An 18,121-nucleotide genomic window follows, 5' to 3' on the forward strand; every position below is an offset into this window, starting at 1 on the left:
AGCTCACCTTCTGGGTAGCATTTACTTTTAAGGGGATGGTATTGTATTTTCTAGATATTCATTTTCTTTTCTTTGATCTTTTTAAGCTTGTAGTGCAGTAAAAATCAGATAAGAGTAGCATGCCAGATGTTTACTTTGATTACACAAACAGTATATAGGACTAGGTAATAGGTATTGATCTGCAAATAACTGCATATGAATGACTGGAGTTTATTAAATAATATTATTATTTAACTTACTTACTACTAGACAGCTCGTTCTCTTTATGTTGACAGTGCATCAAAGGTAGAACCCAATTTGGGGTCAACTTGAAAGAAAAGCTGCGAGATATTATGAGTCTTTTTATGGTATAATCAAACAATACACACCACAAGTGTAAGAATCATAGCTTCTAAATTATAAAGCTTGATCAATAAATCATTAGACTGGCCTTGAAGACCTTGATTACTGTCACTCTACACTGCTCCACAGCTTTATCAGAATTCAGTGGAAACTTTCGGAGCTGTTTTGTTAACAGACAGAATGACACACGGGCAGGCAAACGCTACATAACCTGCTCGACTGAGGTAATAAAATGTGTAATGTGTAAGAAATATAAACTAAAGAAACAAACCAAAAAAAAAAAAACCCTTGGCATTTCAATAATTAAAGAAATTAATAAAAAAATCATCACTGCAGCAAGTTAAATCTGATCGAAGAGAAACGCTTGTTCGCAGACTTTGTCCCAGTTTAAGGTTTAAAAAGCTTTTCCTTCCACAAGTTACATAACGCTGTGGCTTTATTATTGGCTCAGCCTGAAGTCTTAACACCATTAGAGCTTCCGGCTCATCCCACCAGACTACTCAACAAATGGCATGCTAATGCTCTCATAAATGGGCATTTTCATCTAAAAACCCAGTGGGTAGAAACAACCTCTCCATTTCACACAAACTGTATCATTGCTCTTCCAAATATGTTTACATGTGAGCCCTAAACTTGACTTGGGCGTATATTTTACCCCATTTCATCTTAGTAGTTAGAGTCAGAGTTAGTGCTGCTTGAAAAGACATGGAGACTATATGACAGTGTGAAACTTTATTGCCATTTCATTCCAGCCTTTATAACAGAAGTGCTTCTTGACGTTGGTTTTCATTTCGACGACAGTCCTTTAAATCTTTCAATAACGCTTTCTTTTGTTTTTACAGCATCCTGATTAAATGTGGCTTAAGCAAGAAGGCAGTGACAGACTGCTATAATCTTCAGCTACACACAAGTTTTCCAAAAGTGAATCAGATTTTCTCAATATTATTAAAATACTTACTGGGGTATTACCCGCTTTATCCTCTAGTCTTTCCATATTACAACAACAACCAAACTGCTCCGGTGTATTAGATGTCCTCTATCTTCATAGAGTTGGGCTTTGTGCACTTTCATCGTATAGACTGTATACAGTGCTTTCCACCATCACTCACTGATTTCTGTGCACACCAGGGGTTATTATGTCTCCCTGACATCTTGCCTGGAATGCCTCCAGGTCAGTGAGCATCCTCTTTCATCCGCTGTCCATCAGTCTGCTCTACTCCCAGCCTGTGTCCGCCTGCTTTCTTTAGCAATCAGACAAAAGACGTGGTGCCAAATAACATAAACCGCGGCATGCCGAAAGACTGCTCTCCCTGCAAGAGAAAAGCTTCCTCCCATTTTTCAGGGTGCGTGTGCTGAAGATCAAAAAGTGAAAATTGAAACAAATCAAATAAATTGCTGACTTCGTCTTGGAACAAAAATATCACTTTGACTCTAAAGGCGTGTCTCTAAGAAGGTGCTTAATGCATCAATAATGAAAAAATGAAGTGTTTCCACTGCATGCACAATAGATTTTGGGGTTGGCAGCTTTTCTCATAGCTGTTTGTATTCCATTCGCTTTTCTCCAACTCCAGGGCACAATAATTGCATTTTCCCATTCTCTATTATTAGGCCCAATTCCCCATCGAGTAGCAGCTACAAGAGGTCAAGATAAACTCCTATGAGAGACTTTATCACAAAAAGCCTGAGCTTACGAATGAGAAACAATACCGCATTTGGTCTCAAGATAACAATTTAATAAATTTTACAGACTTACAGACTCAGTGGGTTTTATAACCCAGCTGTCTTGAGTCCTTTCCTTTTGATCGCTTTCTTCAGTCCCCTGCTGATGCAGAGGTGGAAAATATAGACCACAGCTGCTTTTTTGATAGCTGCCTTGAAGGATGGGAAGACATGGCTGTCAATGAAATTAAGGGCATGGAAGGAGGAAATCCTTAATGGGCTCGCGGAGACTTTAAAAGAAGAGATGGCATCGATGAATCAAAACGGAGCTATTGGTCCATAATTAGGGCGACAATAAATCATTTGAAAGTGGATACTTAAAAGTGTTTCCTCTGAAAGTGGTGAAAGGGGAACACTCAGGATCCTTGGGTGAATTCCAAATGGTCCACTAGAAATGAAATGTTTTAAATCCCTAATTATCACATGTTTATTTATTAGGTTTTTTTTCTCATTTCTAATCATTATTTCAAAATTGAGCATGAGCACCATTTCAATAGCCTAACATGTGTTGCAAGGACTAATCTGTGTACTCCAGTGCAGAAAAGGGAAAGAACACACAAAGACACCATACACTAATATCCTAATTACCAAGGAGCTAAACAGGACAACCTAGGTAATATAGAATAAACTCAAGACTAACAAAATGAACTTAAAAATAAACCATAATACAAAATGACATCAAAATACAAGAAAACTCAAAATGCTGGGTCAAATGACCCAGGACCATGACAGATCCCTACTTCTGACAGAGGTTCAACTGCCAAGAGACTCAACCCGCTGGGCCTCAATTTCCCATCCTCCAGACTAGGGATGGGTATTGATAAGATTTTCACGATTCCGATTCCATTTTCGATTCTGTTTAACGATTCGATTCTTTATCGATTCTCTTATCGATTCTTTTAAAAAAAGGAGAACACTAAAGTCAATTAGCTTAGAACTTTGTTTTATATCTTCTCTTTGAACAAGATAGAAATTTAGGAGTAACATGGCCTTACAAACCCAGCAGAGAGATTTTAAGAGATCCACAGCCTACGGCTCTTCGATGGGGTGTCACAGGGTCCCCAGGAAAAAAATTGTAAATGTAAAATAATAAAATAAATATTCTTCTGTAGCAATAACAAAGTATAACATAAATTATTCTGTAGCAATTACACAAGAATATCCAGTAATGTCCCTGCCTACAATTAAACACATTCACTTACCGAAAATCATCTGCTGTGGCAAATGGGTGCAAGCCTTTGACCACAAACTCAGTCACTGCTCGGTGACATTCGTCTATCCTGGCCTGAAAGGAGACGCTACCGGTAGACTGCAGCGACAACTGCCAGCATCTGAGCCAGACTCTGTCTCTCTCATCATGGTCACCTAAATGCACAGTAATGGCAGGTTTTGTAATAAGGCAGCTAACATAATATGCACTGTTAGTTGATTATTTACCTGCCGCATTAACGGGAGAGGACGTGCAAACGTTACCGCTGCTGCTGGGTTGAGATTCACGAGTCCGGAGCGGAATTAAAAACACGACATTCATTTAAGGTTATCACGTGTTTTGTGAGCAAATGCTTTTGCATATTCGTAGTGTTTCCTCCCTTAAATGAAATATCTACTTTTCAAGTATTGCAAGTTGTCCTGTTGTCATCCGTTCTCGTAAAGTATAACCAAACTTTTGAGCGTTTGAGCTGCTTAGGCCAGGTAAATGACGCTCCGCAACGTGGTGACGTCATTCGGGGCGACTGGAATCGATAAGGGAATCGTTTGTAAAAATGGCAAACAATTCCAAGGAATTGAAACAGTGGGAACCGGTTCTCAACAAGAACCGGTTTTCGATACCCATCCCTACTCCAGACCCACGATGATGTTTTGGACAAATGTGTCAAACGTGTCGGCCGGCTTTGGGTAACTAAGACGCAGCGCATAAATCAATGCAAAAAGCAATGCAAATGCTTCAGACAGTGTGGGGAGATTAATGACGATGTTACCCTCAACTACAACTGCTGTCCTCTCTGGGCAGAAGAATGTGGCATCTGCTGAATTTCCATTTACTGAGAGGAGCTCGAGTGGCATGTCAGCAATGTCAGGATCGTCAAACTGAGAGAAACTGAGGCTGAGAAATAAATCTGGACGCAGTTAAAAGTTGGCTATCAAACATAATCACAATCATGTGATCTCATCTCTTTGATGGATCAATACTTACAAAAAGAAAAAAAACACATGCATGTCGCAGGTGTACAAAATCTTTCACTTATGTGAGGTTTAGTTGATCCTAAATGAGGGATCAACTAAATCATAAAGATATCAAGTCTTACATTTTTAGGGCAAAAATCTAAACATATTAAAGGATCTGCAGTCACATGATGTTTAGGTTTGTGTTATTCTCCCATGCTGTGCTTTTAAAGCAGCATACAGCATGTAATGACAAGACTGGCAGATAGGACGGAGACCAGAGGACAGCAGCATGTCCCACATGGATTTCAACTTGCTCCTTCAGTGAAAGAAAATAATAAATAATGACTTACTCTGGATACATATTAACACAAGCGTTGTGCTACTTTTTAGGCATCAAGAAATAAGGGAAAAAACCCGGAGGTCGTAAATCCTGAAGAACTGACCCAGGACATCACTTGACCAAGTAATCACAGTCACATAAAAATGAATGAAAGGCTATACGTCTGCTCCAGCATTTTCACCTGTGACTCATTTTGAGGGCAGACCAGCGTTTCAGGATCCCACAAATGCCATTTGGGATCGTTCAGGTATAGTTATACCTGAAACAAGCCAAATAGTCTTAAATCTGACAATAGTTTCTTGTTTTGAGAAAAAATGGGGTGAGCAAAAGTTGCTTGAATAGAATAGTTAAAACTAGCAAATGAATCTATGCCTTAGACAAAACTGTCTAAAATTTATGCTTAATTGAAGAAAATTTGACTTATTACAAGGAAAGAGACTGAATTGTTTCTTTCTTGATTGAGTTAAATATAAGAATTAAATCTCAACTCTGAGAACAATAATTAGAAAAAATTGCTGAGAATAAGACACCATCTGTTCAAAAAGCTACAAAAAACATGGGACTTTATCTTAAAGCAAGACACCAGAAGCACTCTTATTTTTTGCACTTTTATTGACACCGCAACGGGTCAGTAACTCAACTTTAACAGTACTGAGGTCTAATTCCAGGAGACTCATGTCTAACATTACCTACATTTGAGCAGGGTACTGTGTAACATGGCCACTGTAAGAAGTGCATATTCCAGATACTCTTAACAGGAATAATAACAGTATAAAGTACTCATGACTGAATGTATCAAACATACATTTTGCTGCAGCTTGAAGAAATCAGCATTCCAAATCCTAGATTTCATAACTTTTTAGAAGAACTGCTTTAAAGATCACACAAACAAACGTGTCTTACATGAAGATGCAGCGATTGAGCATAACAGAGTGGAAAAGGTTACAGCACCTGGTATTGCATAAACAGATTCTTTTGATTTTGTGCAAAAATTATGATTACTTCATATTTTAATATTTTTAATGATAACATTTTTAGGGTTTTAATGTCCCTTACTGCAGAATAAAGATTTCTTATGAAAGTTTGGTTTTGTTTTGTTTTTATCTTTAGCTCCGTTCTAAGAAAATGACCAGCTTTTCTTAGAATGTCCTCAGTGTAGGACACAGGATGTCATGCTGAAATGTAAAGCACTTACAATACAACCCACTGCAAGCAAATTATTCCAGCCTAATTGATGACATTTATGGCATTTGTTTTCTGTGCTGACTGATATGCTGCTCAGTGCTTTGCTCCCTGCTTTTATCAGATGGCACTCTGAACATGAACACAAGCTACATGTGATGTCTCTGATGTGTATCTGTTTCTACCTGTGCTGATGCTAGCATGACTAAAGCTAGCCAAGCAGCAGTAAATATGTGAAGCAAGGCAGAAGGATTTACTCATCAAATGAACAGAATTATAAGAATATAAGACCACAAGCACTGCATATGTAACAAAAACATTTTTGACATCAAATGGCATGTTATTTGAAATCTATATGAAACAATGACACATCAATTTTTTTTTTTTTCCAATTTTTCTTTTTACCAATTATCCAAATTAGTCTGTGATTGGCCTTAGTGTCCCAGAAATCATATTTATATACAACTAAATATGACCCAGCAAACATGTTTTAAATGGATGATTCCTCATCCATTTATATATTTGCTGAGTCTTAAATTTGATGTCAGTGAGCTTATCAGTGGTTGGTGTTTAAAAAGCCCCCAAATCCCCCATGAGCAAGCACTTGGCGACAGTGATGAGAAAAAACTCCCTCTTAATGGGGGAGAAACCTCTGACAGAACCGGGCTCAGGAAGGGGTGGCCTTCTGTCTTGACCGAGTGGGGTTCAAATGTTCACTGACAATTTAGTTGTATATAAATATGATTTTTTAGGATGTGATGTTGAGACCAATTATGTGAAATTGGGGACGCAGACAGTTCCGCTTCTTCTTCTTCTTCTTCTTCTTCTCACTCAGCGGAACCTCTGGCAGGCTCTTAACTTCAGTCTCGAGGTCAGCCACCTTCACAGTGAGCATTTTCTGTTTTTCAGGTAGACTTTGCAAAGATTCCTGCACAGACAATGCAGGCGAGTCCTCTTTTTCTATCTTCTGTTGTTCTGTGGTGTCTTTTTCTTTCTGAGGCTCCTGCAGAGACATTGCAGTGGATGGCAGTGAGTCCTCTTTTTCCATCTTCTCCTGTTCTCCAGTCTGGTTTTCTTTCAGAGGCTCACAATTATGCATTTCATTTGCATTGGTGGAATTTTGTTCTTCTGGCTCCTCAACCTTCAAATCATGAAGGGCCTTGTTGGAGCAGAGCTGGGATTTCAGGTCACTGATTTCCAGGTTGAGTGTCTCCTGCTCCTGCCTATGTTTAATGGCCTGCTCTTCCAGCTGATTTTGAGCTGCTAGGAGCTGTTTCTGGAGCATCTCAATCTGCTCTTGCTGAATCCTACATTGGACCTCAAATTCAGCCTCCTTAGAGGACATCAGTCCTACAGAGTCAGTGTGTGAAGCCTCTGTGGTTGGAGTGGCAGACTCCACACACTGCTCTGTGGTAGGGTGGCTGATTTGGTCCTGCAGGGTAACCATCACTTCATCCAGTATGACAATAGCTTCATTGGCATTTGTGAGAGCCTCTGTCTCACTGATGTCATTGGGCTTATTACCAGAAGCCTCCTCTAGCTGCTCTATGAGGTCTTTAATTGTTTCCTCATGATTTCTCTTGTTCTCGTGCATTTGTTCATGAAGTTTGTTCACCTGAAACTGGTGATAAGAGGCCCTCTTGTTTGCACCTACCATTTTCCCGTAAAGGTAGTTCTGATGGTATTGGGAGGCTTCCAGTTGCTGTCTGAGAGCAGCAATCTCGTGCCAGGGATTAAACTGGACACTGCCCTGATGGGGTCTAAATGTGGGATTGGGTTGATATTGCCAAGTCCCTCCATTAGGCCCAGGGTTTGGTCTGCTGGGGTTCTTCACATTTCCCTCTCTCTCCATGTCCACCTTTACATTTGAAATGGGGAGGGATTCAGCTTTTTCCCTTTCAGAAGCAGCTTCAGTGTTTTCTTGCATTTCTTGATTTTTCGGGCTGTTTTGAGCTTCAAGAAGAGCCCGAGCATATGCCCGAGTAATTGGTCTTCTTGGTTCTTCAGCCACTCTTTTCTGTTTTTGCTTTTTTTGTTTCTTTGGTTTCACAACCATTTCCTTTTGTGGTTGTGCCACAGGAGACTTTTCAGGATTTGGTTGTGCGGCTTTTTCAAGCTCAGGTGTGATGACCATTTCTAATTTTGCTTCTGCCATTATAGATGCGTCAGCGTTTGCGTCTGCGTTTCTCTGCGTCTGCCTTGTCTTTGTTATAACAACCAGGTTTTTTTGTGTTTCTGCCATCCGAGATCCACTAAAGTTGTTTGAATGTCTCCCCTATTTAAGGGTTTTTCCAGTAGAATGTGCACTACGACATCACAGGCTGTTCTTTTGAAGTGCCATGATTGGAACAATTCAAAATAAAATACCCACAAACCTACGGTAAAAGAAAAGGCTTTTATTTTGTAGCACATTCTGAATTAACACTATAAAAGCTACTCTACAGGAATTGCAGTAAAAAATAAAAAAGCAAAATATGTTTTTTAAATGGTTGTTAAAAAAAAAACCTAACCAACGTAAAAGACAACTGCACTGTAAAAAAAAAACGTGCTGTTTTTACAGGAAAACCCTGGCAGCTGGGGTTACCAGGGACTTCCTGCAAAAACGCTTTACAGATGCAACTTGTAAATTGATTTACAGTGAATGAATCTCAGATTAAAACTGTTAAATCTACAGGAAAAAGAAGTTAATTTCACACATAGATGTGATATATAAATACACTATTTCCTGTATCTTTTACAAGTAATAAATGCTTTTTGTGGATCCATAAACTGCAAAATTAACAGGGAAATATCGTACAAAGAACTAATTTAAAATGGTAGAACTACGGTGAAACTGTGCATATTAAATGGAGCTGCTCTGTAAATTATACATAAAATCTATGCTGAATATTATATGTTTTAATGTAAAATTGTAACCATAACCCAGCAAATTTCTTACTGCTACGCCTACACCCAAACATGCAAAAATACACATGAGAAAACACAAGAGAGGAAAATATCACTTTTGGGAAATTTATTTTGCAGCCACATTAGCAAAATGACAGCAAATGGATCCATTTTTCCAACTAACACAATATGCAAGGCACACAGCAACTACACAATTCAATCAAAATATAGGCTATAAAAGCTGTGGAACATTCCTGCAAAGCAAGAACCATGTTCATGAAACAAGCATTTGTTAGACCCTCCACCAGAAAAAGTTAAATAACCTGTTAAGACTTTAAAACAAAAAACACATATTGTGCCAAAAATGATCATAATCACCGTGCAACGCAACACGCACCCTGTTGTCACCACAACCATGGCCCTGGTCAGAAAACATCAGCAAAACCACGTGGTGAAACAAACCTACACATGTGGTCTAGAAACACTGCAGTAGCAGCATGTTGTTTTTTTTCTTTTCTTATGTAAATAAAGAACATTCCTACAAAGAAAGAACATCTTCATGAATTGGCTTCATGCATTCGACCAGTAAAAGGTTCCAGTACACATTGTGGAACAAAATTAACAAAGTAAAACTAACAGTCCACAGAGAGTCAAGATTTAGGCTTAGCGCCACTCGTGGTCGGCGAGATCCTAAATCAGGGTGAGGACTCGAGGGTTCACACTGAGACGACGCTTTGAGTTTTTGTTCTCTACTTTGGTTCCTTTTTCTGGGTTTATGGAGAAGAAACACCTGTAGAATAACAATCATATAAAAGTTTATTAAGCATTTTTATAATTGATCAGTTAAAATACACATACAAAGTAAGTAAAAATTAAGTATATACATATATATACAGTCATGGCCATGACCACGTTCAAGACAAAGTATAACCAAAATGCTGTGGGGAAGTGAACAATGCATGGTCAAAAGTATTGGCACCCTTCACGAGTGTCTTCTGCAGTGATATGTCACACTTTAGCATTGTTAAAATCCAAAGCAAAGGTTATAGGTAGTCAGACGTCAGTTGACGCTTGGTCTAGCCCTGAGTCTCGGCCAGGCTTGGACCCAGATTCAGACTGTTAATGTATTTAAAAAAACCAAACAAACAAAAAAAACAACAAAAAAAAACAGAAAAAACAACTGAAACCGGCTCCAAAGCCGACCGAGACTCAGAGCCAGACCTGGACTCGAACCACATCAAAGCCAGACTCCAGATCCCAGAGTCTCAGTTATAAGAAATAACAAAGCCATATTTGTTCACCTCTGAAGAAACTCTAAAGTGGAAGCCAGCTCAGATGGATAATGGATGTTGAAATTGTAGTAGCTCCCGAACATGAGGCACAGTGCAGAAATGAAGGAGGATATGTTTGTGCTGACGAGGTGCCGATCAACACTCAGCATGTATCTTCTTGAGGAATAGCAGGACTGTCCTGTGACGAAATTATTTAACAGGTTATATCAATAAACACGGCAGTCACATGACATTCTATAAAAAAATGCACTTAAAAAAAAAAGAGAGAGAGAGAGCTATGAAACAGACTTACCACACATGATAATAGTGGGTGTCAGAGGCACTTGCTCCAGTTGTACCTCATCTGCCAGACATGTATCTTCAACACAGAGAAGCATGGACTCCTCCTTCTCTTCAAAGTAGCTGAGTAGCTGTTTAAGGTAAAAGAGACACATGTTTCTGAGATAAGAATGACTATCCTTCTCTGGCATATCACTGGCTGAACTAGCAGATGCCATGGTTTCATGTGTGTTTTCTGAATATTCTGTACTGTCATTTGGGGGCTGAGGACGAGATTCCTTGTACATGTCATCAATACCATCTGGGGAACAAGCTTTATGCTTCCTACACATGTGAGAAGTAAATGATGACTTTTTTGTAAACATATGCTTACAACCACTTACTGGACATGACACAGACCTGCCCCCTGCAATATGATCATTTAAGTGAGACACTAGCTCTTTCACTGTTTGAAAATGGCGGGCACATAATGAAACTGCACATTTTAAATCTGCAACAAGAGCTTTAGGAGTAGCTTGAAGTGCAGGTGCATTGTGCACACGATAAAAATGCCCCTTGAAAGCAGAGTACGTGGTGAATGTTTGGCTGCAATTGGCGCCAACACATTTAAAAATACAACAAGGCTCATTCTTATGCACTCTGCAATGTAGTACATAGCCTCTTAATGTGACCAATACCTTTTTACAAAAGACGCAGATGATCATTTTTAGTATTTCTAAAGTTTGCCTGTGCTTTTCAGCTGAACTAGCATGCTAGCGCTAGGTTATGAGCCTTGGTCTAAATATCAACTGGTGCTTTTATCTCGAAAAAACGTCGCCAAGATATTGAACTTACCGTGCAGACTTTCTGACGAACAAACACAGATCCTCAAAAAACACTTGAAATCGTATTTTGTAATTTGTCCTAACAACGTAGTTGCTGAAAGTTCGATGTTTTCTTCTCCCGTCTTCTCTCTCGTGCTGGCTCGTTAGCGTCGTGAACTAGGCGCTCTTCTCCTCCCGCCCTCACGTCATTATCCAATCAGAGACGAGCTTCAGATGCACATTCAAAATTAGGCGCGCTCAGTGCAACTGTGAGTGGCCTGAAGTAGCTTACAGCTCTGTGGAGATGAGGCACCATAGAGATCCTATGGGAGGCACTGTAAGTTTGTTTAGCCTTTAATAATGAGACATTGCTGACCTAACCCAAAAAAGTATTCTAGTCTAAGTATCACATTGCAATTAAAAGAAACATAAAGAATACAAGCATTATGACAGAAGCATTACTTAGTCGTTAAATAATAATTTCTTATTGGTTACCCTACAATAGGCTGCAAATGATTTAAGAAAAAAACATGATGTAAACAATTTTAATTGTATATTTTTATATAGCCTATAAATGGAGAGGCAACCTCTCAGGTTCACAATGACATCTTCTGTGAAAACATTTTTATTAGTCCAATCCATGACTTTGCATCATTTCATGAATCATGTTAAAAGTAGGCCCAGTACATCCATGCAGTTGTAAAGTGACTTACATATACGTCATGTGTTTTTAAGAAAACTGTGATTTTTACAGTATTTGCATGTCAAATTAACATGATTGTTTGGTTATGAGTATTACGGTGTTTCACTGTTTTTATTCACAGTATTTGTAGTTTTAACCAATAAATTTGATTATAATCACACATTCATGTTGTAAATATAACAGGAACATTCTGTTTAAAGGTTTACAATAATTCACTGTGATCGAAACAGGAAAGTTGTGTTTTGGGGTTTACTATACATTTCTGTAGGGGTTTTACATGGTTTTTATGTCAATTTCACTGCCCTTTTTTACAGTGTGTTTAGTGGAAACGTATTCGACATTCAACAGATTCTCACACATAATAACTTCTTTCATAATTTAAACAAGGACAGGTAGAAAACTTTCATATTTAGTGAAAGATATTTATTGACACTATCCAATGAGAGTTACTGAATGTCTGTAGGAAGTGGGATCTTGGTGGTTGCCGAGGCGACAGAATGTCATCTATGTTTTGTTTCATTGCTGAATCTAAGAAACAACAGGCTGCAGAGGGAGACTTTAATAGAGGTTTACTAACTCTTACTATCATATCCATTGTGGAAAAATCTGTCTATATTTAGCATAATATATTTGAACAATCCAAGTATGCAAACTAAAATTGACAGTAGACCTTATGAGACCACAAACACTGTTGAGGTCCAGTTCAGATACACAGCTTTTGCAGAGGTGAAGCCTAGAGGGGAGCTGGCAGCTACAGATTTGCTGATCTGCTTTTCCCCCCACAATTTCAACATTATCAGTAAACTAATGCAGGTATAAGAATCAGGTGTAGGCTATGTTTTGAAAGGTGTCTATTATAAATTGTATTATATGTATATGTATTACATTTTTAAAATTAGAATACAAATTTAATGCCACAAACCTGAGTTGTCATATACATCTGTGATCAAAATCCCCAACTGTTACGATCTCATTGATAATTGTTGATGCTGCCTCCACTGAGTGAGCAGCAGCGCCCGTTGAATATTACATTTTAATATTTTTAATGATAATAATATTAAGTTTATAATGTCCCTTTTGCAGAAAACATATCTCTTATGAACAGCACAATAGACATCTGTTGTGCTTGCAGTCAAATGTTTCTGGGAATATTTTATTTGGTATGAAGAAAATGTTCCCAAAATTACACTTGCTTCTGACACAACTCATCCACTAACTGTGGATGTGAAGATAACGTCATTTTTCACAATGTCTTGGGAGGTATGGACATGAAGTAGGACGAGTAGTCCGAGCTGCCATTTCCTATTAAAAAAGAAAAGAGAATACACCAATGAACTGATGTTAATCCATCTTCATATAATCTATGTTACACTGTTTTCAAAGACAGTATAAGTTCCATTTCCAATTTTTAATCCCCCAAATCAGTGATCAAAATTTATATTTTCTGTGTTTGCATCAATGTCTGACAAAGACATTACTTTCCATTATAGCTTCTACAGTTAGTACACCACTGATTACTTAATCATCCTCGTCAACAGTGATGATAGATTCTCCAAAAAGTTGATTCGGTTCATCTGGACGTAGCGTTTTATGGGAGAAACGTTTCATCTCTCATCCAAGTGACTTCTTCAGTCTCAGCTGACTGCAGGTTTCCCCAATCTTATAAACAGCATATTTGCATAATGACTGAAACCAGCCCACTGAAGGAACAATGGGCTGGAAGGTCAGTTCCTTAATCTTAATTATGCAAATTCTCATGACCATTGATCAACAACCACTGACCAAAACCCACTGATCAAAGACCACTGATCAATGGCCATGAGTCCCATTCACAGAGAGTTGGGGAATGGCTGCAATCACAGCATCGTAAGATGGTGAAAGATGTACCCTTAGGCCTCCTCCTCGATTCACAGATGGTCTTTCCCTTTTCATGTAAATGGCCTCCTTGTGATGATAGATTCTTTCACAAGACGTATCAACAGTGAGAATATCTCCAACAAACTGTTGGCCATGTTTTGTATAGTCATAGTGTCACAATCCTGAGTCATTTGACCCAGCATTTTGAGTTTCTTGTGTTTTGATATCATTTTGCATTGTGATTTATATTGAAGTCCACTTTGTGATCCTAAGGATTTGTCCTATATTACCTAGGTTATTCTGTTTAGCTTTTTGAATTTTAGATCTGCCGTCTGTGTCTTCCTCTTTGTGGCTGTGGTTATCTTTGTTGTGAGTTCTTGTGTCTCGCCTCCCTTGTATTTCATTCTGTTCCTCCCTGCCTGTCATGTTATCCATGTTTCCTCAGTCATGTCTCTGTGTGTCTGTCTGCGCCTCTGTGTGCCCGTGTTTCCATTACTTCCTGTTTTACTTTGGTAGTCTCCTGTCTGTGTGTGCTATGTTTTGCTTTGCTTCTCTTACTTTGAAGGTACCTTGTCTCATCGGTTATGTTTAGCTTTGCATCCTCTGTCTCGTTGTGTGTAATTTGCCCCCAGCTGTGTTCCCCATGAGTTTCCTGTTCCCTCGTCATTCCCTGTGTATTTAAGTCTTTTGCTTTCTTCTGTCCGGCGTTGCGATCTCCCTCATACCTGTCTGTGTGTTCTGCCTGCCAAGACTGCCTTGTTTATTTTATATCTTCAAGTTTAGTGAAGTTTTTCCTAGTGTCCAGCAATAAAGCTGCTTTTTGAGTTTTGGTTTCGCCTCCGTGTATGAGTCTGTGTTTGGGTCCTTTCCTGCCTGCACACAGATCGTGACACATAGTCTATAGAGTCTATCAACAGGCATTTGAGAAATACACATTAGTCCAGTGGTGACAGTTATGAATGGACAATCTGTGGATGTGTCCTTCAACGACACAGAAGACTTTTATCAGCAACCACCTGTTGAATTCACACAATGGACAAATGATTGATACAATTTCCATTTGATTCCCACTATGTACAACAGGGTGAGAACTGTGTAACTGTGTTAATTGAATTTTAGAAGCATTTAATGACTGACATGTACAGACACAGTCATAATGGATAGATAACAATATACTGATTGAGGAAACATTGTTAGAAGCACTAAATGTGTTTCACGATTAACTGATGAGCACTAATGTTCCAAGCTGAAAATTCTGCTCATCCGACAGCAGCTTATATTCACAAAAAACTGATATGTCTGTGATCCATGCAACTCAAACCAGCCAACAAAAACATGTGTTCATAATACAAAACAAGTTTACTTTGTGAAATGTTAAAAGATACAAAAATAACTCAAAAGTACATTACCTGAATACTAAAATCTCTTCCTTTTGAAATTTAGCAAACAATTTTAACAAGATAATCACTGCTTATAAACTCTGTAAAATGAAATTATTGAGACTACAACTAAAATCCCAGATTTAGAACAAAATTATGCAACAAAGCTGCTCATTTATTCTTTGTAAAAATTTTAATTAAACATGAAGTCTATTTCTGATTGTTTGATCAGAGTCAGTTACACCAGTGTCCTGCTGGAGATCATTTTGTAGCTCTGGCAGTGCTCATCTTCTTCCTCGTTACACAAAGGAGCAGATACCGCCCTGCTGATTGGTTAAGGACCTTCTACGGTCCTGTCCAGCTCTCCTAGAGTAACTGCACATCTCCTGAAATGTTGTCCATACCCTTAAGATGGAGGAGACACAGCAAACCTTCTGGCAATGGCATATATTGATGTGCATTGTGGAAGAGTTGGACTACCTGTGCAACCTCTGTAGGATCCAGGTATCACCTGTAGAATATTTAGCTGATTTAGAGTTTAGAAATGTGTTATCATAGAATGTAGAACTGTTGTAGAGACACTGACACTGCCCTCAATATAATAAAGGCTGATTGTGTCGTGAACTTAGAGTGTAGGAGACCCCTCCCCCACTTGAGCTGTGAAAATAAAACAGAGAAGAGTTAATGCTGAGTGGAAATTCCCCAGAGGATGTATGGGTGGGGGTCTCAACATTGTAACTGGATACCTGTGGTTTGGAAGGGAGAGGGGTTTTATGACCTCTAGGGAGTTACCTACACCCACAGTATTCTAACTGTCACGCACACACATCCACACTCACACGAGCACTCGCATAGACACAGACAGAGTTTGCAGCACACCGTGGGGGTTTTATGATGGGGTCACTTCTATAAAGCTGGCTGTAACTAACAAAGGGGTGAAGATTTTTGCAGAGGGACACCGGCCTCGTCTTCCCTTCTAGAAGTGCATGCTTAAATGAAGATGAGTAAATGAAGATGAGTAAAGATGAATAAAAGTTTTGTGAAAATGACTACTGAGTCCGGTGCCATCTCTGGATGCTCGAGGAATAAAAAGAACCGGGGTAAAACTGATTTCTCAACAGTTTTGGTGCCGTGACCCGGATTCGCTCGAGGCGCAGAGATGAATTGGCAGAGCTGAGATCGTGAAACGAGGCGAACAGAGAGCTAGCTCACATGATTAAAAGGTAAGCACGACCTGTTTATTTTCGAACCGTGCATATTGTTTAAAGCCTAAATTATCTGTTCGCTAAGTTGAACGTATCGCAGTGTAAATTCACTCAGTAGAAAAAAAGGCGGCTAGCGTCCGTCTCAGTGCGTTAAAGCAAGAGACTTTTTTAAGAACTCCAAGTTGATGTTTAGCGCCCCGTAAGAAAATCTCAGTGCGTTAAAGCAGGAGATGTTTGTTACGGATTAATAGAATCGGTGTTTCATCCTCGGCGGTGTTTGATCCGTCTTAGTTATTAGGAAAAAGTGGCGGTGATCCGTCCTCGTGCGTTAAAGCAGGAAACGTGTTACTATTAGTTAGAAAGCGGGGCTCAAAGGCTTTGTTGCCAGCTGAGCGCTGCGCGTGTCACGGGTTTGGTTACCCCACCTAGTCTCGGACGCGGGGCTAGGACCTGTGAGGGCAGGAGATCCAGGGTGGTGACCTGGGGATTCGTGGCTCCTTAAATAACTAAGTCGGGGAGAGGTCCCTGTCACAGTCTGAAGTATGCATAAAAGCAGGATCGGTTGCTTTCGCCGGTTAGATTCCGAGCTGAGTTGAACCAGTGCCTGATGCAGAAGGAGGACGGTGTAGTGTGTGTGAAAGCGCCGTTAGAGTCGACGTCTCGTCTGAAGTACGGGAGTCAATTAAAGTAACAAAAAGAATTCGTGTCTAAAAGTGTGTGTTTGTGGTGTGTAGAAATCGCGGCAGGAGGCCGTGTCGCGAATTATTGCAAGCTGTGAAGTCATTTGGGGGTTTAATTTGGTTTTATATTTTTTGGGGAAGAGTAGCCGCGGTATCGAGTCTGTGGCGCAGTTTGAATGATTTGTGAAGTGTACGAGAGCGGACGGCACCCGCTCTGTGTGCTGATTAGGGCGTTGTCCTGAATCAGCAGAAGTGTCTCGCAGAAAGTTTGAATGGGACTGCGAGAAGCATGAGGTGTGTGTGAGCCAGCCTCGAGGGGCGGGTTCACAGGTGGAACGAACGAAGAGTAAAATGTGCGTGTGTGTGAGAGAGAAAGAAAAGGTGGGGGCGAGTGACCAGCCTGTGAGTGTGTGTGTGAATTCCTTGATGACAAAGAGGGAGACAAAGTAGATTAGTTGATTTTTTGTGAAATAATAAATAGTCAAGAAATCGTAGTGATCAAATAGGAGAAAATGAACTAAAGTAATTAAAAAATAAACAGTGGATTAGTGTTAAACTAATGATAAATAAATTGATAAAATTAACAGTGACATGTAAAGGTGATCAAGTACTCAAGGATGAATGGAGAATTTGATTGCTGACTGTATGAGAGCTGTTGGGGTGAAAGGAAGATGAGGTTGGAGGAGTGAGTTAACAGGTTAATGTGTGGGTGTAAAACAATGGGGTAATAAAATAAAGAGAAAGAAAAATCATGAAAACAAAGAAAATAAAAAGTGGGGAAGTGTGAGTGGGAAATTGTCTCCAACTGGGGGAAGCAGTGATGCTACAGGTCACCTTCTTCCCCTGCTGGACACAAAAGACAACATAATTTGGAGTGTGGTGGATGAAAATAATTAACAACAACATCAAGAAGATTTTTGTGTTTGCGGTTAAGACAAAATAAAATTTTCATTTTTGGGGTTTAAAGTCAGTAGAGGTCAAAACAAAATAAGTAGAGATGTGTTGCTTTCGGAGTGATGAAAACATATGCAGTCACAGTGAATAATGAAAGTCTCTCAGTCTGTCGTTTACAGGTGGTGAACGGACCTGGATCAATTCTCCATGGGCAGCAGTCGGAAGGAAATTATAGGTTAAAATCCTTAGAAAAAAATAGAAACACCCAGCCAGAATTTTTTGGCTGAATTGTTTTGCAGCTTCTCGTCCTCGTCCTGAACAAGTAAGCTCCAAGGAAGCTAATCTCTCCCTGAAGACACCGAGTGCAGTTCCAGAAGCACGAGCATGAGCATCA

The 18,121-nt window shown here is 39.4% G+C and overlaps 1 long non-coding RNA gene across 1 annotated transcript; it reads right to left on the minus strand.

Annotated features, from left to right (window-relative positions):
- Window positions 1-8,747: 8,747 nt before the first annotated feature.
- Window positions 8,748-11,181, minus strand: LOC113010689 (uncharacterized). Its single transcript, XR_003270378.2, has 4 exons — window positions 11,041-11,181; window positions 10,220-10,337; window positions 9,937-10,105; window positions 8,748-9,425 (listed from the first exon to the last, which is right to left on the minus strand). It is a non-coding gene; the product is annotated as an uncharacterized LOC113010689 (long non-coding RNA).
- Between the last annotated feature and the right edge of the window lie 6,940 nt (window positions 11,182-18,121).

Source organism: Astatotilapia calliptera, chromosome 18 (assembly GCF_964374335.1).
Source record: "Astatotilapia calliptera chromosome 18, fAstCal68.1, whole genome shotgun sequence".
NCBI lineage: Eukaryota > Metazoa > Chordata > Actinopteri > Cichliformes > Cichlidae > Astatotilapia > Astatotilapia calliptera.